The sequence below is a fragment of the Oryx dammah genome, unplaced genomic scaffold, assembly GCF_014754425.2.
Source record: "Oryx dammah isolate SB20612 unplaced genomic scaffold, SCBI_Odam_1.1 HiC_scaffold_23, whole genome shotgun sequence".
NCBI lineage: Eukaryota > Metazoa > Chordata > Mammalia > Artiodactyla > Bovidae > Oryx > Oryx dammah.
The window spans coordinates 42,864,756-42,887,309 of NW_024070207.1; the positions used below are offsets into that span (position 1 = coordinate 42,864,756).

Genomic DNA, 22,554 nt, shown 5'->3' on the forward strand with positions numbered 1-22,554 from the left:
GGAGTGAAACAGGGCAAAGGCTAATAGAGTTCTGCCAAGAGACTGCACTGGTCATAGCAAACACCCTCTTCCAACAACACAAAAGAAGACTCTACACATGGATATCACCAGATGGTCAACACCAAAATAAGACTGATTATATTCTTTGCAGCCAAAGATGGAGAAGCTCTATACAGTCAGCAAAAACAAGACTGGGAGCTGACTGTGACTCAGATCATGAACTCCTTATTGCCAAATTCAGACTTAAATTGAAGAAAGTAGGGAAAACCACTAGACCATTCAGGTATGACCTAAATCAAATCCCTCATGATTATACAGTGGAAGTGACAACTAGATTTAAGGGAATAGATCTGATAGACAGACAGAGTGCCTGATGAACTATGGATGGAGATTTGTGACATTGTACAGGAGACAGGGATCAAGACCATCACCAAGAAAAAGAAATGCAAAAAAGCAAAATGGCTCTCTGAGGAGGCCTTAGTAATAGCTGAGAAAAGAAGAGAATCTAAAGGCAAAGGAGAAAAGGAAAGATACACCCATTTGAATGCAGAGTTCCAAAGAATAGCAAGGAGAGATAAGAAAGCCTTCCTCAGTGATCAGTGCAAACAAATAGAGGAAAACAATAGAATGGGAAAAACTAGAGATCTCTTCAAGAAAATTAGAGATACCAAGGGAATATTTCATGCAAAGATGGGCTCAATAAAAGACAGAAATGGTATGGACCTAACAGAAGCAAATAATATTACGAAGAGGTGGCAAGAATACAGAGAAGAACTGTACAGAAAAGATCTTCACAGCCCAGATAATCACAATGGTGTGTTCACTCACCTAGAGCCAGACATCCTGGAATGCAAAGTCAAACAGGCTTTAGAAAGCATCACTACCAACAAAGCCAGTGGAGGTGATGGAATTCCAGTTGAGCTATTTCAAATCCTAAAGGATGATGCTGTGAAAGTGCTGAACTCAATATGGCAACAAATTTGGAAAACTCAGCAGTGGCCACAGGACTGCAAAAGGTCAGTTTTCATTCCAATCCCAAAGAAAGGCAATGCCAAAGAATGCTTAAACTATGGCACAATTGCACTCATCTCACACACTAGTAAAGTAATGCTCAAAATTCTCCAAGCCAGGCTTCAACAGTATGTGAACTGTGAACTTCCAGATGTTCAAGCTGGTTTTAGAAAAGGCAGAGCAACTAGAGATCAAATTGCCAACATCTCCTGGACCACTGAAAAAGCAAGAGAGTTCCAGAAAAACATCTATTTCTGCTTTATTGATGATGTCAAAGCCTTTGACTGTGCGGATCACAATGAACTGTGGAAAATTCTGAAAGAGATGGGAATACCAGACCACCTGACCTGCCTCTTGAGAAATCTGTATGCAGGTCAGGAAGCAACAGTTAGAACTGGACACGGAACAACAGACTGGTTCCAAATAGGGAAAGGAGAACATCAAGGCTGTACACTGTCACTGTGCCTATTTAACTTATATACAGAGTACATCATGAGAAATGCTGGGCTGGAAGAAGCACAAGCTGGAATCAAGATTGCCAGGAGAAATATCAATAACCTCAGATATGCAGATGACACCATCCTTATGGCAGAAAGTGAAGAAGAACTAAAGAGCCTCTTGATGAAAAGTGCAAGAGGAGAGTGAAAAAGTTGGCTTAAAGCTCTCAACATTCAGAAAACTAAGATCATGGCATCTGGTCCCACCACTTCATGGCAAATAGATGGAGAAACAGTGGAAACAGTGACAGACTTTATTTTGGGGGGCTCCAAAATCACCGCAGATGGTGATTGCAGCCATGAAATTAAAAGACACTTACGCCTTGGAAGAAAAGTTATGACCATCCTCAACAGCATATTAAAAAGCAGAGACATTACTTTGCCAACAAAGGTCCATCTAGTCAAGGCTACCATTTTTCTAGTAGTCATATATGGATGTGAGAGTTGGACTATAAAGAAAGCTGAGCACCGAAGAATTGATGCTTTTGAACTGTGGTGTTGGAGAAGACTCTTGAGAGTCCCTTGGACTGCAAGGAAATCCAACCAGTCCATCGTAAAGGAAATCAGTCCTGAATATTCATTGGAAGGCCTGATGTTGAAGCTGAAACTCCAATACTTTGGCCACCTGATGCGAAGAGCTGACTCATTGGAGAAGAGTCTGATGCTGGGTATGATTGAAGGTGAGAGGAGAAGGGGATGACAAAGGATGAGATGGCTGGATGGCATCAGCAACTCAATGGATATGAGTTTGGGTAAACACTGGGAGTTGGTGATGGGCAGGGAGGCCTGGCATACTGTAGTCCATGGGGTCCCAAAGAGTTGGATACAACTGAGCAACTGAACTGAACTGAACTGATGCTCTATAATGATGAGATGTAACAAAAGGCTCCTCAGCTAGTCTCCAAACAATGTTGCATAAATGTGGAGGGAAGCACAGGGATTGGAAATGTACCAACATTTATTAGGATTTTCCTAAAAAGTTCCCTGTAAATACTGTCATTCAACAGAGCTCTGCTTTGTTAACAGCAGTCAGAAGTGGTATGCTTTAAGGAGTATGCAAATGTTAATATATATAATTGCAACATACCCATCACACAGGTGCCCAAACCTCTAGTCTGGAACCAAGAACTTCATTTTATTCAAAATGATTAAGTTTGAGCATTCTATCTACAATATAGTACCTGGAGGAGGAAATGGCAACCCACTCCAGCATTCTTGCCTGGAAAATCTCACGGACAGAGGAGCCTGGTGGGCTACAGTCCATGGAGTCGCAAAGAGTCGCAAAGAACTTGCTTTGGACTGACAGCACAGGTTTGATTGCTCTGTGAGTGACAGGAAAGGATACAACTTATAGGAAAGAGAGTAAAAACCCTTATTCTCTTCCTCTTAAAGTATTAGTTCCTCATTATTACTTTGTGTTCTCTTCAGCCATTTCCCGGATATTTGCATATACTTCCTTTGTTGTTGCTGTTGTTGAATTGCTAAGTCATGTCTGACTCTTTGTGACCCCATGGACTGTAGCCCACCAGGCTCCTCTGTCCATGAGATTTTCCAGGCAAGCATACTGGAGTGGGTTGCCATTTCCTCCTTGATCCTGATGATATGTTTTTAATAAATCCAACCACGAATGAGGACAAGAGGAACTAAGTGAGAAATGGTGCTTGTGTTTAACAATCAGGAAGGACTCGTTATAAACTATATCAAAGTGAAAACTGTACTTCCTAGATGTCACTCTGTCAATATGGAAGAAACCCATTTACTGAGTCAACCGACTCGGTGTTCCAGGATTTTATTTTACTGTTGAGTTGTCCTATCCGAAATACCAAGAGGCTATGCTGATCACAGCCACACTTTATATAAGTACCTCCTTGAGTCTTTCTTGATCTGGAGTGGACAGCTGCTGATACCTACCTTGAAAATATCCTAACCCAAAGTATTTCCTTAGAAAAGACCTGTCACATGGTAACTCTTCTTAGTGATTTTTTGTATTTAGAAACTGCTAAGCTAAAGAAACCTCCCGGTATTGTTAAAGATACCTGGCATAGCGAAATGCCATCTGAAAATAGCATTCAAAATTAGGGGGTCCTGCAGAGGCAGAGCTAGAAGGAGTATCATCACCATTAAGAGAAACAGAAGAGATATCTAGCCATATTTGATATTTAAATTTTATAGTTGAGTCACAAAATGAATATTATGCAGATGTACTAATAATGATGTAAAAGAATAATAACATGGGAAAATACTCACCATTTATTATTCTGTGGGGAAAAAGCAGGATATCCATCTAGGTGAGGTTAAATGTCCCACTTAGAGTAATATAACGACCATGGGAAATCCCAGGAAAAGAACCAGGACTCGCCCATCCCAAAAGCATGTTCATGCCCTAAGTCACATTAAATCCCCAAATTCAAGGTGAAGAAAGTCAAAGTATTAGTCACTCAGTTGTGTCAGACTCTTTGTGACCCCATGGACGGTAGCCCACCAGGCTCCTCTGTCCATGGGATTCTCCAGGCAAAAATACTGGAGTGGGTTGCCATTTCATTCTCCAGGGATCTTCTCAACCCAGGGTTCCTGCATTGTAGGCAGAATCTTTACATTCTGAGCTACGAGGAAAGCCCAACATCCCCAAATAAGCTACAATTTCCACAGCCTTGAATTAAATGAAGCCTTGGCACAGATTTCTAAGCAGAGCTTGTGAAAGACTTTGTAAAATCAACTAATGCTGGGAGTAAGTTTTTGGCATCTAAAATGAATCTAGACAAAATGGGAAGGAAATCCAAAAATGAGGGGATATATGTATACATATAGCTGATTCACTTTATGTACAGCAGAAACTAAAACAACATTGTAAAGAAACTATCCTCCAAAAAAAAAATTTTTTTTAAAGAAAAAAAAACCTCTCTGGAAAGTATGTGTTCAAGCCAGGAGACTTCCTCCTTTGAGAAATTACAGGTTTCTCTTTCTTCTCCAGAAATGCACTTTATGGTACGTTTGGAGTGAGCCTTTTTGATATTACAAAGAGCCCTGGATTGATGATCACTCCTGCATTCTACGCTGGGATCTGTGTGTACAGTGTTACCACAGGCTTATCTCTAAATTCTTCTCTATCCGTGAAGGGTACGGTCTGGATTGCATAGTCTCTCAACTCTTTCAGCTGTCTGGGTAAGTACTGAACAACACAGGCGTCAGATTCAGAAGGACTTGGCTTTGAACCTCACCAGCAACTCCACTAGACTATGCCTCTGTGACTGAGCAAATCTCAAGGCTGACTGGGCCTCTGGGAGAACAGTATCTCTGCCTGGGAAGGAGGCGGTTACCAGCCAGGGCTCAAGGTTTCCCTAGTGGAGCTCAGGCGGACCCAAGTCCCATTAGCTCCTTCCTTAAGTGTCTTTTTGTGCTGCTCAAACTGCAAGCCTTTGAAATGGAAGACTCAAGGCCCAAAGCAGGCCAACTGGTACTCAAGCAGAGACTCAACCATCTGGAGCTGGCTCATAATTTAGAAATCAACACAAACTCACCACTAGGTGTCTTTCCTTGATGTGATGGTTGTCATTGCTAATGAACTGTCTCTGCCCAAGGATCCTGGGAGGATCAAAAATACAATACATATACCTTCCCTCAAATTTGGTATACTTAGTAGGCAAGTTCCACTCAGGGAATGAAACTGAGTTATTCTTGCTCTCACAGCCTGCTTGCCTACTGTGTGTCTGGTACTCTACATGCACCTTGCAAGACAAAATGGAATATTCTGGTCAGTTCAGTTCACTCAGTCGTGTCTGATTCTTTGGGACCCCACGGACTGCAGCACACCAGACCTCCCTGTCAATCATCAACTATTCGAGTTTACTTAAACGCATGTCCATCGCCTTGGTGATGCCATACAATCATCTCATGCTCTGTCGTCCCCTTCTCCTGCTACCTCCAATCTTTCACAGCATTAGGGTCTTTCCAAATGAGTTGGTTCATCGCATCAGGTGACCAAAGTATTGGAGTTTCAGCTTCAGCATCAGTCCTTCCAATGAATATTCAGGACCGATTTCCTTTAGGATGGACTGGTTGGATCTCTGTACAGTCCAAGGGACTCTCAAGAGTCTTCTCCAACACCATAGTTCAAAAGTATCAATCCATTCTGGTCAGTTCAGTTCAGTCAGTTCAGTTGTTCAGTCGTGTCTGACTCTTTGCAACCCCATGAATTGCAGCACGCCAGGCCTCCCTGTCCATCACCAACTCCCGGAGTTCACTCAGATTCACGTCCATCGAGTCAGTGATGCCATCCAGCCATCTCATCTTCTGTCATCCCCTTCTCCTCCTGCCCCCAATCCCTCCCAGCATCCGAGTCTTTTCCAATGAGTCAACTCTTTGCATGAGGTGGCCAAAGTACTGGAGTTTCAGCTTTAGCATCATTCCTTCCAAAGAAATTCCAGGGTTGATCTCCTTCAGAATGGACTGGCTGGATCTCCTTGCAGTCCAAGGGACTCTCAAGAGTCTTCTCCAACACCACAGTTCAAAAGCATCAATTCTTTGGCACTCAGCCTTCTTCACAGTCTAACTCTCACATCCATACATGACTACTGGAGAAACCGTAGCCTTGATTAGATGGACCTTAGTCGGCAAAGTAATGTCTCTGCTTTGGATATGTTATCTAGGTTGGTCATAACTTTCCTTCCAAGGAGTAAGCGTCTTTTAATTTCATGGCTGCAGTCACCATCCGCAGTGATTTTGGAGCCCCCAAAAATAAAGTCTGACACTGTTTCCACTGTTTCCCCATCTATTTCCCATGAAGTGATGGGACCAGATGCCATGATCTTCATTTTCTGAATGTTGAGCTTTAAGCCAACTTTTTCACTCTCCTCTTTCACTTTCATCAAAAGGCTTTTTAGTTCCTCTTCACTTTCTGCCATAAGGGTGGTGTCATCTGCATATCTGAGGTTATTGATATTTCTCCCGGCAATCTTGATTCCAGCTTGTGATTCTTCCAGTCCAGCATTTCTCATGATGTACTCTGCATAGAAGTTAAATAAGCTGGGTGACAATATACAGCCTTGACGTACTCCTTTTCCTATTTGGAACCAGTCTGTTGTTCCATGTCCAGTTCGAACTGTTGCTTCCTGACCTGCATACAGATTTCTCAAGAGGCAGGTCAGGTGGTCTGGTATTCCCATCTCTCTCAGAATTTTCCACAGTTGATTGTGATCCACACAGTCAAAGGCTTTGGCATAGTCAATAAAGCAGAAATAGATGCTCTTCTGGAACTCTCTTGCTTTTTCCATGATCCAGCAGATGTTGGCAATTTGATATCTGGTTCCTCTGCCTTTTCTATTCTAGTCAGGACCCTTTAATTCCAGGTTTGGCTCACGCTGTGACCCTGCGCAAGTCACTGGCCCTCTCTGGGCCTCATTCCTTCTTGTAAATCATTCAGGGACGGGTTCAAACATTTCTAAGGGTCTTGGCAGTTCTGGCCTTTTTGACTCTAGCTGCATCTGCTGCCAGAGTCTAGTGGGGAGTAGAAGCAGAAGCAGCAAAATCAAGAACCATGGAGACGGCCTCCCAGTCACAAGGGTGCTTGTTTCATGATACTGATAAAAAGGGGGTGAGGAAGGAAGCAGGTGGGAAACAATTACAAGGAGCTATAAATTGTTGAACAATCTTTCACAACTTATACTACCAGTGACCTTCAGGAACATTGTAAACCAGCCTACTCCTAAATGTCACCAGAAAATAAACACATTTCTGGTTTGAACTCCTCTATCATCTCTGGACCAGGTAGCTCTAAACGTCCCTTTTTGTACTGGTTTCCATGCCCAGCAGCAAGGAATGACAGTACCTATTGGCCCATATTGGCCTACTTTACTCTTTAACAAGTGGTGCTGGGAAAACTGGTCAACCATTTGTAAAAGAATGAAACTAGAACACTTTCTAACACCATACACAAAAATAAACTCAAAATGGATTAAAGATCTAAACATAAGACGAGAAACTATAAAACTCCTAGAGGAGAACATAGGCAAAACACTCTCCAACAAAAATCACAGCAGGATCCTCTATGATCCACCTCCCAGAATATTGGAAATAAAAGCAAAAATAAACAAATGGGACCTAATTAAACTTAAAAGCTTCTGCACAACAAAGGAAACTATAAGCAAGGTGAAAAGACAGCCTTCGGAATGGGAGAAAATAATAGCAAATGAAGCAACTGACAAACAACTAATCTCAAAAATATACAAGCAACTCATGCAGCTCAATTCCAGAAAAATAAACGACCCAATCAAAAAATGGGCCAAAGAACTAAATAGACATTTCTCCAAAGAAGACATACAGATGGCTAACAAACACATGAAAAGATGCTCAACATCACTCATTATCAGAGAAATGCTGTGGTACATATACACAATGGAGTATTACTCAGTCATCAAAAAGAATACATTTGAATCAGTTCTAATGAGGTGGATGAAACTGGAGCCTATTATACAGAGTGAAGTAAGCCAGAAAGAAAAACACCAATACAGTATACTAACACATATATATGGAATTTAGAAAGATGGTAACGATAACCCTGTATGCAAGACAGCAAAAGAGACGCAGATGTACAGAACACACTTTTTGACTCTGCGGGAGAGGGAGAGGGCGGGATGATTTGGGAGAATGGCATTGAAACATGTATAATATCATATAAGAAACGAATCACCAGTCTAGGTTTGATGCAGGATACAGGATGCTTGGGGCTGGTGCACTGAGATGACCCAGAGGGATGGTATGGGGAGGGAGGTGGGAGGGGGGTTCAGGAGTGGGAACTTATGTACACCCATGGTGGATTCATGTTGATGTATGGCAAAACCAATACAGTATTGTAAAGTAAAAAAAAAAAAAGGCAAAAAAAAATTTTTTCACCATTTTGACCAGTGGGAAACGGCATTTGGTGTGGCTTTGATTCGCATTTCTTTCAGTATGAGTGAGCCAGACATTTTTCTGATGGTTAAGGGTCATCTTTATATCAATATTTTGTTAAGTTGTCTCTTCATGGTTTTTTCCCCATATTTCCGTAAGGCATTTAGTCATTTAGTTCTCAAGTTACCAGTTCTTTATATATTAAGTATATTCACCTTTTGTGGTACAGTACAAATATTTTCTTCATATTGTGTCAGTTTTCTGTTGACTATGTTTACAGTGTTCTATAGTGCAATTGGTTTTTATTTCATATAGTCATCCATGTTTCATGTATTTGATTATGTTTACATCTGGAATTTGAGTGATGGTTAGGAAGCATTTTGATACAACAAAGTTTAAAAGGTATTCACCCCCCACATTTTTTTTTAATGTTTATATCCTTTCATTTTTTTACATTTATTTGCCTGTTTGATTTGGAGTTTATTCTTTCATACAGTGTGAGATATAAGCTTAATTAAATGGTGATAGTAATGGAGGTTTGCATACAATAACAAATATCCTTGAGTACGTGTGTGCATGCTAAGTCGCTTTGGTCATGTCAGACTCTGCAAACCTATGGACTGCAGCCCACCAGGCTCCTCGTCTATGGGATCCTCAGGGAAAGAATCCTGGAGTGGAATGCCATGACCTCCTCCAGGGGATCCTCCCCACCCAGGGATCAAACGCAGGTGTCTTATGTCTCCTGCATTGGCAGGCAGATTCTTTACCACTAGCATCACCTGGGAAGGAAATAAATATCATTGAGTACATACCAATATGAATAAATAAGTAAATAAAGAAACAATGGAAAATGGCAGATCCTCTTTACAGAAGAATTAATAAACAGAAGGAATGTTATGATCACCACAAAAATTATTGTTGCCATCAAGAAATATTGACGGTTGGTAAAATTATAGTTAAAAACCACATATTTACATAAGCTCAAGGCATCTCCCCATAAAATACTAATTAATACAAAGATAAAATTAGCATCTTCACAATGGAATGATCTGGTGACCTATATCAACCAACTGATTAGAGTTAATATCACCAGTGAGGAGACAGGGTGATGTCACATGCCTCCTGATGTGACCCACTGGGAAGGGCATGATTATTGCTCCTGTGCTACTTCTCCCCAAAATTCAGATTTTGAATTTAATCAGGGGATATTTAAACCAATGTTGAGGAACATTCTGAAAAAATAAAAAAAGAAAGAAAACTAAGCAGTACTTCGCAAAAGTGCCAAGGACACAAAAGACAAAAAAGACACAAAAGACTGAGGACTATCACAGACCAGAAGAGACTCAGGACACAGGGTCACTAAATGCTATATGACATCCTGGGTGGGATCCTTGACCAGCAAAGGGACAACAGTAGAATAACTGGAGAAATCCAAATAAAGTCTATATAGTATAGTTAACAGTATTACATCAAAGTTTGTCTCCTCATTTCAATAATTATAGTAACACAAGAAGTTAAGATCAGAGGAACTTCAATCAAAAGTGTATGAGAACTCTGTTAATTTTGTCACTTTTCAGAAATGCTAAAATTATTTCAAAATAAAAGTTGTTAAAAGTCCCTCCTTGACTTCTGATCTATTTCATCCAAAGTGAACAACTGAAGAAATAAAGCAGCTTTTCTCATCTCTTCTTAAAGAAAATGTGCTGCTAGAACATTAGAACACTCAGGTTTAAACTCCAGTTACTGGTTAACCACCAGAGGTGAATAACATCCCTGCTAGAAACTCCTGGCATGGTGATCAGCAAACAAGGAGACCTGGGAACAAAAATCTCCTTCTTTTGCACATCATAGCTACATGATCTTGAGTCAGAGGCTTACTGTCTGCATCTGCCAAATTAACTCCCATCTTGCCATACAGTGCAATAAAGATTAAATGGGATATTGTGTTATTATAAGGATTACATGAGTTAAAGTTGTAAAAAAGTCACTCACAATGTCATACACTGAGTAGATACTTACTAAGTAATAACTACCATTTTCATTATTTTTATTATCATGCCAGTTGACCCAATCTTTCCTCTCAGGATCAATACATTTTAAATCACTGAAACTATTTCCAGGGATCAGAGACATCATGATTTTCCTACTATATCAGTCTACTGGATCCCCAAAGTAGGAAGCAGCTCTTCCAGTTCTGTTATTATCTGTCTCCGGCTGCTCAGGATGCTGTAACAAAATATCACAGACTGGTGCCTTAAGCAATAGACATTCCCTGTCCTAGAGGCTAAATCCTGAGGTCCAGGTGCTAGCATGGTCGGATTCCTGTGAGACCTCTTTTCCTAGCATACCAAGGGCTGCCTTCTCACTGTCCTCACCTGGCAGACAGAGAGAGAAAGCTCTAATCTCTTCTTCTTATAAGGACACTAATTTCATCAAGGGGGCTCCACCCTCACGACCTCATCTAATCCTAATTACCTTCCTCTGCCTCCAAATGCCATCATTTCAGGGATTAAGGCTTCAATGTAAAATTTTGGGGGAACATATTCAATACATAGAACTCTTATAACTTTTAAAATTCCAAATACCAGCTTACTTTGTAGATTTCATTTCAAATTTAGAAGATAAAAACATTTTAAACACTTCTTTAACTGGAAAGGTTAACATCATTTCAAGATACTTTTCTCTTGTGTTTTCCTATATATATATAATGTGTCTATACAGACACATGCATTATACTGAATATGCAGTGTTTTCTTTCACTTAACATTTGCATTAATATACTTAGAGACTAGACTTTTTTTTTAGGAAATAGAGGAAATTTAGGGGTTTTAATCATGCATACATCACAGCATGTATTATAGTATTCACTACCTCTCTATTGTTGGATATTCTATGGTTTGCTCTGCTATCATTCTTATAAACATTGTTATAATGTGCTGAAAGATGTATAAATAAGGATCCTCACCTTTGAGAATATTTCCCTATATCAGTAAATAATCTTTCACAGTACACGTTTTAACAACTGCATTATACTTAATTATGTCTTCCATTTCCTTAACCAACTGTCTGTTACTGGACAAGAGATTATATCTACCATTTTGCTCTGAGAAATAACCTTGAAAAAACTTCCTTGAAAAAAATGGCCTATGCACATCTCTGACCTGTTATTTCAAATAAACCCCCAGAACTGGAACTGCTGGATCAAAGGCTTCATAACTGTGTAAGATTTTGATACATACTGCCAAGTTGTATGCTCAGGAAAAGCATATTATCTCAACACTTGCTAGAAGGCTATGAAAGTACCCACTTCTTCTCTGTCTCCTTACCAACGACATCATGGTTTGGAAAGAAAAAAAATCTCTATTTTAATATACAGAAAATATTTCATTTTTGTTAACTTTTCTCTTTTACAACAGCTAAAAATTTTAGTCTCATTTTAAACATCAGTTGGTTGAACTCATGAAGGAGTTTACAAAACATCATCTTGGTGGTGAAAAGTAACTTTGGTGCTTTATATTTTGATAACAAGCAATATGTAAAAAGGGCCGGAAAGGTATTATTATCCCTAGCTCTATTTTGGTAAAAGTGGAAGTTGATGTTCAGGAAGCCCAAAGTGATTTTCCCAAGGTCAATAAAAGATCATGACTCCTAGGATTCATCACAGGCCCTGAAGTTGTTAAGTAAACATGGAGTGGGTGAGGAATCTAAACTTCTACAGATGCAAATAAAAAGGTAACATATGATATAACTCATTGCTGGTGTTGGCCCCGCCCTCTCCTCTCCTTTTGCCTTTCCACTCTAAACATCATCATGGCAATAAAATAATAAAAGCAAAGGGAGGAGGCAAGTGAGACAGCTGGGCTTGGGAGGTCTCCCAAGCATAACTAGAACATATTTTATTCGCTTCAGCATTTGGCTCCATAACAGTACTTGGGATGACAGTCTGTGAGGTGCCTCGGGGCCAGTCACATGGCTTCCCAACCGATGTCCTATCTAGGTTGCTCAAGCCTCCCTGGTCCCAGCATGTCTCCGCTTGGCCTTTTGCATGGAGATCCAAAAAGAAATGGGCCACTCAAGGGACAGTAGCTTTCTCCCACATCACACAGGTCTGCTCATGTCTTAATGTTCATTTCTGTGTTTTTAAGGAAGATGCAAATGCACTAATTCTTTTCAGGTAGTCACATTTTATGTCTTTTCCAAAATAATTCATTTACTTCCCTCACATCAAAAATTCAAAGCTGGCCTCTGTGGTAAATAATTCAGCATTCTTTTAAGTGACTTAATCTTAAATAACTACTTATTTAATTCCAGAAGATAGATGAGAGTGGGATTTATATATATGTAGCATATATATCATATATAATATGTATGTGTGTATATATAATATATGACATATTTAATATATACACACACATATATGTGCTATACCTACACACATAGACACATGACACATACTTTGGAATTTGATAGGAAAGGCTTACAGGATTTCAGAGACACAGAGCTTGAGCAACAGGGTGGATGAAGGTTCCATTTGCTAAAACGGGCAAAAAGTGAAGGGAAAGGTAAGTCAAGAAAGACACATTAAGTAAAGAGCCAAACTAATACTACAGAAAATAAAACCAAACATTAACATTCTGGAGAATTCCCTAGTGGTCCAGTGGTTGGCATTCCAAGCTATCACTGCTGAGGCCTCAGGTTCAATCCCTGGTCAGGGAACTAACATCCCACAAGCTGAGGATCACTTTCCTGAGCTGAAGAAAAAGCTGAGCATATTCCAGGCAAAACCAGTGAAAAGAGATCCATACTTGGATAAATATGGTGTGTATCTGTATAAGCAAAATTCCACAGGTATTCAGTCTAAAAAAGAAGAGGTCAGTTATTATACAAGCATTAGGTTGGTCTTCCCTGGGGACATATGGGTTTTTTCCTTCTGATATTTAGTACTACAGAATTTTTCTAGGAAAAACTATCACCATAAGGGTCCAAAAGTTGTGGAATAAAAGGAATAGCAACCATTGTTACCATTCTTGAAAACTGTGTTGTTTAGCCTAGAGAAGCAATATAGAGTAATGGAAAAACTGTCAAACTAGATGCCATAAGATCTACCCGTATTATGGACATAAGAAATCTCTTCGCTTCCTTAAGCCTTGGCTCCTTCCTAGATAATATCAATATAATTTTTAATATTTTCTCATAGCTTTGTATGAAGGATAAAACTTGATGGTATACACTTACTTAGAATTACAAATTCATGGGCAGAATCAGCTTAATGGTTTTCACTTCCCTCCTCAGGAGAGTTTTGTCGTTGAGACAGCATGACCCATGGACACATAATAATTCCCTTTCTTCCTCCTTTTCTCAGTGTGGCGAAAACACAGGTATAAGCATCTCTCTTTGGCAAGGGGAGTAACAACTCTCTTGACAATCTAGGTGCCCCAATTTGGTCCCATCTTCTTTAATGAATCACCCCTTCTCTGCAGAGTGAAGCTGATGGATCTTCATTTACATTACTGACAACCTGCTTTACCCTCCATCATCTATTCTGTATTAGGGTCCTGGTTCATGCCTGCTCTAATACCTTCATTAAATGGAGATAACTTAGCATTGAGGAAGAGGGCAATGTTAATCTTAAATTCCACCTCAATGGCTTAGCGAGTTAAGAATCTGCCTGCAATGCAGGAGACCCAGGATATGTGGGTCAGGAAGATCCGCTGGAGGAGATGGCAACCCACTCCAGTGTTCTTGCCTGGAGAATCCCATGGACAGAGGAACCTGGTGGGCTACATTCCATAGGGTTGCAGAGTCGGACACATCTGAGCATGCATGCACATACATACCAACCACCTTTGCTATTTTTCCCTCAAGGGAAAAATTGATGCCACCATCAATGAAATCCTATAATTCAAAATTCCTAAACTGTTATAAATAAGATTTATGTTCAAATTATATTCTTTAATTTATGTACTTCACAATTTGGTTCTGTTCTCTTTGCTACTTTAGGTATGTTTGATTGTATCCTGGAATCCATTTTAATTCCCTTGGTGGTTAGGGATATAGCAATATGATATCTAAAAGGAGCTTATAATAATATGAGAAAACGTTTATGGTAAACTGAAATTTAAAAAAAATCAAGATATAATAATGCTTTTATATAAGATCTCAGCTAGAAAAAATATACATAGAGATGAATGGAAAACTATGTTCAAAAGTTGGCAGTGATATGACTTGGTGATGGATTATAGTTTAAATGTATACAAAGATAAAAGAAATCAATACTAATTGTAATTCCCACAATAACCAGTAAGGAGGTCAACCAGTCAATCCTAAAGGAAGTCACTCCTGAATATTCATTGGAAGGACTGATGCTGAAACTAAAACTCCAATACTTTGGCTGCTTGATGTGAACACCAACTCATTGGAAAAGACCTTGATGTTGAGAAAGACTGAGGCAGAAGGAAAAAGGGGCGACAGAGGATAAGATGGTTGGAAGGCATCACTGACTCAGTGGACATGAGTCTAAGCAAACTCTGGGAGACAGTGAAGGACAGGGAAGCCTGGCGTGCTGCAGTCCATTGGGTCACAAAGAGTCGGACACAACTGAAGGACTGAACAACAACAACCAGGTATTATTTTCATAAGTTAAAAAAATTAAGACGTACTTCAGTAAGTAAATATTTAGGCATCCATTTCATAAAAAAGTAGAGTTGTTCTAAAAGTTAAGAACTTATTTAAGGTTTTATTTTATTAATTTTATTAGAATTAAAGAGGCTTTATATAATCATTACATATGAAATATATAAAATATATCAATATAACTGTAAAAATAAGTGACACAAAAATGTCATACTTACAAAGAAAAGTCACTGAATCCACAATTATAGCAGAAGAGTTTTAACAAACATCTCTCAGAAAGTGACAGATCTATCAGGCAAAAAATTAATACAGTAATAGAAGATTTTAACCACATAATTAACAAGCTTGATCTAACTGAACTGAATACAGACCTACACTCAATGATTAGAGAATACACATTCCTCTCAAGCACATTAGGACGTTAAGGAAATCTGATCACAAACTAGCTATAAAGCAACTCTCGAAAACTCCAAAGAAATGCTTTAAAAAAGAAAACAAGCTCCTTTCAAAATCCCAAGATCCAACCAAAAAAAAATGGTAAAAAAGAAAGGGAGAGGGAGAGAGACTTGTGTGTTTGGAAATTGAAATAGCAATTTAAATAATTCACAGATCCAAAAAAAATTTAACAGTATTTAAAATATGTTTACAGAGTAAGCATGATATGTACTTAAAAGGTGAATACTTTAAAAAATAGTCACCATATTAACTTTGTATTTCATTGATCTGGATAATTGAAAATTGATTGTGTTAGCAGACAGCAGTGAGTGGTCTCTTTCACCCATGTTAGAATTCCTACCTGTATTCCTCCAAATACCAAAGAAGACCCTGTGATAAAGATTCTGTAGAAAATATCACATGGAATGTCTGAAGATGAAGAGACATAGTGGAGATAATTGATGGAGAAAGTGAAAGATTTCCAATGCAGGGATGAGACTGGAGCAAGAGGAGGAATGGGAAGCAAGATCAATGAATTAGTCTTAGTAGGAAAGACTCTAAGATGGGAGAGAAGTTAAAAAAATATATAGATAGATAGATAGATATGGAAAGAAGGCAGAATGGACCTAACAAGTTATATAAAAAGGATAATAACCAAACTTTGGTTAAATGGCAACCCTGGGTTCTGAAGTCATTTCTCACCACAATGTACTTATAAAGTCTCATGCTCAGTCTCTTCAATTGTGTCCAACTCTTTGTGACTCCACAGACTGTAGCTCACCAGGCTCCTCTGTCCATGGGATTTTAAAGGTGACAATACTGGAGTTGGTTGCCATTTCCTTCTCCAGGGGATATTCCCCACCCAAGGATCTAACCTGTGTCTCTTAAGTCTCCTGCATTGCAGGCGGATTCTTTACCACTAGCGCCACCAGGGAAGCCCACTTGGTCTAGTTTCCATATATTTTTTGCTGCATTCTTTTTTGATGCTCACAGTACACAACCATTTTAAAAATGATTGTCCTAAACCAAGCTAAAGTTTAAACTCAGCACATTCCAATAATTCCCCTTTTGTCTGCCTCCACTGTCAAGCACCTCTTCTCTTTCTTGATATACTCTTTATCCAAATCAGTTCTTATCATTTCATTCACTGTCCTCATTTTCTATAAATCACTGATTGTATGCACATTTGTAATTCCCACACTGCCAATGCTGACTTTCTAGCAGTGGTGAAACATATCCAACCCCATTCAACCACCTAAATTATCTCTACCAAGGCCAGCAACCCAAAGATGCTGACTCAGGGAGAACAATTCCCACCCCAGCCACATGAGAGAGCAAAAGCAATGATCTCAGAAGGCACAAAAGTGTGGAACAGACATGAAATTCACCAAAAGCAATCTTGGACTTCTTTCCTTGGAAATAAATGGCACACCCTCCAATGGAACACTCTGCAAACTCTCATGTGACAGTGCTTATCAGTTCTAAGTCAGGCATTATTCCAAGCATTTCAAATGTATTAAATCATTCTCTACAAAACCTGCATGAGATTGTCATTATTATTATCCTGATTTTACAAATGAAGAAACAGGGGCACAGATTTACAATGTAAATGGAGCATATAAACAAATTATTCTGGAGTTAAAATAAAGGATTGGTTGATTACCTATAACTGCTTTATAAAATCCTCTGACCTGAATCAGGGATCATTAACCTTTCCATACAAAAGACCTGATCATCAATATTTCAAGCATGGGGGGTCATATAGTCTTAGTTGCAACCAACCAACTCATCCACAGTATATGCATGAAAGGAGCCACATACAATGTATAAACAAATAGACGTTGGCTATACTCCAAACTTTCTTAATGGACAATGAAATCTAAATTTCATATAATTTTCATATATCACAGGACATCATTCTTGGAGAATGGCATTGAAACATGTATAATATCATGTAAGAAACGAATTGCCAGTCTAGGTTCAATGCAGGATACAGGATGCTTGGGGCTGGTGCACTGGGGTGACCCAGAGAGATGGTATGGGGAGGGAGGTGGGAGGGGGGGTTAAAAAAATAATTAAAAATTAGAAGTATTCTTAGATTATGGGAATCATTCTCCCTAATCAAGGAGCATCTTTAAGTCATATAAAAACAGGAAGCAAGCTGGATTTGACCCGTTGGATGGAATTTGTTAACCTCTGGTTTAAATCAGTAACATATATCTGATAACAAATCCACCACCCCAAAATCACAAGGATAAATTAGTTCTCAAGTGCAAACTGTAACATTTAAAAAAAAAAGGATGAAAGGAAGGACAACAGGAAGAAAAAGAAAGAAGATAGGAGGAGGGAGACAGAAGAAGGAAGGAGGGAGGAGGGATTCACTTTAATCTAGCCATTATATTTCTAAGAATGTATTTAAGTAATCATGAATGTGTGCAAGAATTATTTCTTCCATAGGATGTTCATACCTACATGATTTATAACTACAAATAGACAAACAAAATCCAGGTAAATAGCATGATGCAACAAGTTAAATAAATACAGTAAACCAATGGAATACTACATTGAATGCCATTTTGTCAAAAAGTTTCCATGACATCTGATCATGATCATAAGACAATAAAGGAAAAACAACGTAAAATATGTAACAATGATCTGATTTTTACTAAAAAGGATACAGAAATAAAAATGACTGAATAATATGTATGAAAATGTTAACAATGAATATCTCTAGCTGGTGAGTTACACAAGATTTTTTTCTTTGTTTTACAATATTCTTTGTTTTTAATATTTTTTTACAATGAATATGTGCTACTTTCATAATCAAGAAAAAGAACTTAATCTTTTACCTGCATCTATCCCAGTGAGGTAGTTCTAAGACTTCTGAAGAGTTTCTAAATGTTTCTACTGGTTTTAAACATGTTCGGCTTAGTATCACAAAGAAAAAAGATCTTGTCTTCCCTGATGGGCTGGCTCAACTGTCCATGATGATATCAGTGAACCCACAGAAAACCATCATACACGCATACCACTAAGAAGTACAAAAGCAGTACTCAGTGAAATTCACACTTACTGCCCCCAACATCTTTTGAACCAGAAATTTCTCTGGAAGCCATTTTATAAGCACTATTGCAAAGTTAATAATTTGAATATTACATTCACTTCCTATGCTTATGGGGATATTTTCAGGTCACAGAATATCCAAAAATTAGATGGGAAAAGGGCAGACTGACCCCCTCAAAAGCTTTCCCAAATTAACTAAAGTACATTCCCAGTCAACTTCATTGATGCTTCTCACAAGGAAACCAACAATACTGAATTACCTGCCTTACAGCCTCCCTGAAATAAGGCAGGGGCACAAACAAATGAACAAAATGTATTAAAAGAAAGCAGAAGATAAGAGTATTAAGGAATGAATAGTGTCCTTAAGATATCAATCATCAAAGATGAATCTGTATTGAAGCAAACTGTTAGACTGGTAAGACATATTGACAAAGTACTAAGCTCTCAAATTTGGGGTCCTTATCTAACCTCAAACTTTGGACACCAAGACCTCTCACTCATGACTCACTTCTCTACAACTCAAAGGGCTGAAAGAAGTGCCATAAAGCTTCTCATTGGCTTCAGGCACCAACCTGAGGCCAGCGCCAATCTCAATGGCTCTTCCATCCCATACACATCATTTGCAGTCTCATTCTCACCCCACTGTGGTGCTTCTCTCTGCTTCAAGCTTCCACTGCTGCCCTTGTCCATCATTGTGTGTTCTGATTCCATGAAAAGAGAAATTGGGTTATTTGCTGAACCTTGACAGAATGCTCCTCCAGCTCCTACTTTTATTGAACCCTATCTTCTGATGACACTGCCTTCCCAGCAGACTTTTGAGTGAAGACTGGTTACTCTTCATATTTCACAAAGTGGGAATAATGGAGATCTGAACCTGTTATTTACTAACCCAACACCATGCTCATTATTCTTGAATTCTCATATAAAACCTCTGGTCTCTTAAATGCTTGCCTCTTAGCTATCTACCTCTTTATGCCTCCTAATAACTTTCCCCATTCATGACCTATTCAAGATGATTTTAGTTTATGGTTTACTGCCTCCTCCACTACTGTAAGTCCTGACATCATCCTTTAGAGATCTGCATTGCCTTTGCAGCCACAGACTTATCTCTTCACTTCCATCCCTACCCGGCCTGGATCTGATGGCTAAAAATTGAAGCTACTTGCCCTCCAGCCCCCTCAGATTCTTTCCCTCATGGTCCTTCTGCCACCACTCCAAATTCCAAACCCTAACCCAATATTACAATCTACCCTTGCTGATTCACTAAGCAAGAGAAAGTCATGCAAACTGGGCAGTTTGGCAACATTACAAACTCATGATCTCCAACCTCTGCTGGAGTTTCAGAAACACCCCCTTTATACTTTTATTCAGTCCATACTCTGTCTTCCCCAACGACCATGTTAAGCCTTCACTACCTTGCTCAAAAGCTACTGCTACCTTCCAATCTCAATCTCTGGCTTGCCCCCTGCTTCACTAACACAGCTGAGGTTTTTGGCTATAATTTTCTTCATTTTTTCCAGCTCCAACATAAACATTCACAAATCACATCCTTCCTCATTTTTTTCCCTCAAAAATGAGAACTGGTGGGAATTCCCTGCTGGTTCAGTGGTTAGGACTCGGTGCTTTCATTGCCAATGGCCTGGGTTTGATCCCCAGGCAGGGAACTAAAACCTCGTGTGCCACATGACTCATCCCCAAAAACCATGAAGACTGTAAGGACCATCATCCAGTTTAAGGGCAATCCTTCCCCTGGGCCTTGCTCCATACCCTCTCCTGTCATCTCTCAGACACTGGCATTCAAGTTTCATTCTATATCTAAACCATCCTCTCCATGTAGACCTTTTCCTTTCATACTCCAGTTATGCTGGAGTCTTTTCATAGCTTACAATTTTCAAAAGTACCCTTCTGTTAGGATGTGTCCCCAAGAAACTAGTCCCTTCTCCCCTTCCTGACCCAACAAAACCACTAGAAGTCCGAAACTATTCATGATATTCCTTTCCTTCATTTTCCACTGATCCCTCATATCTGCATCTTGCTCTTCCCACTTCATAGAAGGGGCCCTTGGGAAGGTCAGCACTAACTTCCAAATGTAAAATCCTTGGGCTCTTTGCAAGCTTTCTCTTTCTAGATCTCTTGTACATAACAGTGTTGAAACATTTGCTCCATTTTCATGCAAGGTTGTAATACTGGATTAGAGTTTGGAATTTGGAGTGGTGGCAGAAAGACCATGGTGGAAACACTTCCTCCTCCTTTGGTGTCCATGACAATGCATTCTAGTTCTGCCTGCACCTATCTGACTCATGGCCTCCTTGTAATGTCTGCCATGGGATTCAGGACTGGACCCAATACGGTCCAGCATCAACACGTGTAGACTAGATGGGACTCATTGGATTTCAATGCCCACCACCACAACTTCCCAGCCCTCACACCACTTCACCAGTATGTCCTTGTTGTAACTGTCAATGCCAAATGTAAATTTTTAGCGAGGAGATATATCTTTTGAAAGAGGATGGCTTTATCATCTTTATCTCACATTACATGATATAATATTACATATAAAAACATTAGTATATTTCCCCCTAAAGTGAGGAGAACCGTAGCATGGGTTAGCACAAAAGGTCCTGGTTTAATCATTTAAAAATGAGAATACTAACATTACCCTCAAAATGTAATGAGGATTAAATGAGATAAAGGGGCAGGAGAGACCAGAACCATATCCAGTACACAGCAAGTGGCATGAGACATGTTTGCTGAATCCACACCTAGAGTAAGTGAGTGACCTTGGGCAGTAAACGATTCGTTGGTTGCAAAAACACAAAGTTAGTAAAGGCAAGTAAAGCATCAGTCAGTCCAACAAATTGTCTGGGGTACTCAGATCAAGTCCAGGGATTATGATCCTCTAGCCTATGTAACCAAGTATGCATGTGCTGACACGGCAGGCCACCATCTCTGGTGGGAGGCCCAGTGCGCTTCCAGTCTTCTCTCCATGATTCCTGTCAGCACCATGATGAGAACCAGTAGCAGCAGAAAGCTGGGAAAGCTGGAGTCTGAGCTGCCCTGGATGGCAGGCAAGGCAGGCACGGAACACATTTGCTGCTGCTCCAACCAGTATGCTGTCAACATTCTCCTCCCCCAGCTATGACCCAGCATACCTCGGCCCACCCATTTCAAAAGCTGCCAAACACCAGCATCAAGAAAACCAGTGGCAGATGGACTGGAATTTGATTTTTGCAAGCAGTTATTCTGGCATTATGCAGTCAGTCTTTGAAAGCTCTGCCCCCCTCCCCCCAGATTAATGAGGTCACCATGGGAGTTTGTGAATAGACACAGGAGGTGAAACTGCCACATTTCTTTAGCTCCTCTTTTTTGGCTGTCAAGTGAAATTACCCAGTGTGGCTTTAGCAGTGCCCAAGGCAATCACGAATTTAGCACACATTACACATATCTATTGCATCTCTTCTACCATGCCCCTTATTCAAAGTGGCATTTGATTGTATTGGGAAAATATCTGTTCTTATGTAAGTTTCCTTAGACCTTATAAAATGTACTGACACTATAATCTAACCAATACAGAAATTTTTACAAGACAGTGATCTTTCTTAATTCGAGAGTGGCATATATATAGCACTTCCCCATAATAGGATACAACTTTTTCTTTTACATTTTCCTAAAAATATGTTTAAAAACTTCCCTACATACTAAACACACAGTGTGATGTAGGAAACTTTCAGTCCAAAGGAAAATAGTGTGTCACACATATTATCTTTCATTGAGTCCTAAAGACTCATTTGTAAGTGTCTCAAGCTCTTTATCTGCCTAAATATAATTTCACTCACACTTTGTGGTTGCTGCATGGATTCAGTTTACAATCCAAAGGAACACACTGATGATGACATTTAAAACACAGGATGCCAATTAACATCTGTGCTTCTTTTGTTCAAAATAAGAACAGGTTTATTTCAAGTCAAGTTTTCACTCAATACTGACAGCCATAAAGAGAGATACATCTTTAAACATGCTAAACAAAAGG

The 22,554-nt window shown here is 39.4% G+C and overlaps 1 protein-coding gene and 1 non-coding gene across 5 annotated transcripts in view; one reads left to right on the forward strand and one right to left on the reverse strand.

The window, feature by feature from the left end:
- The window catches only part of FGF13 (fibroblast growth factor 13), a 575,359-nt gene that overhangs the window by 340,912 nt on the left and 211,893 nt on the right, over positions 1 to 22,554 (reverse strand). The gene's annotated exons all lie outside the window — the stretch shown is intronic.
- On the forward strand, positions 20,116 to 20,188 carry TRNAE-UUC. Its single transcript has one exon. It is a non-coding gene; the product is annotated as a tRNA-Glu (tRNA).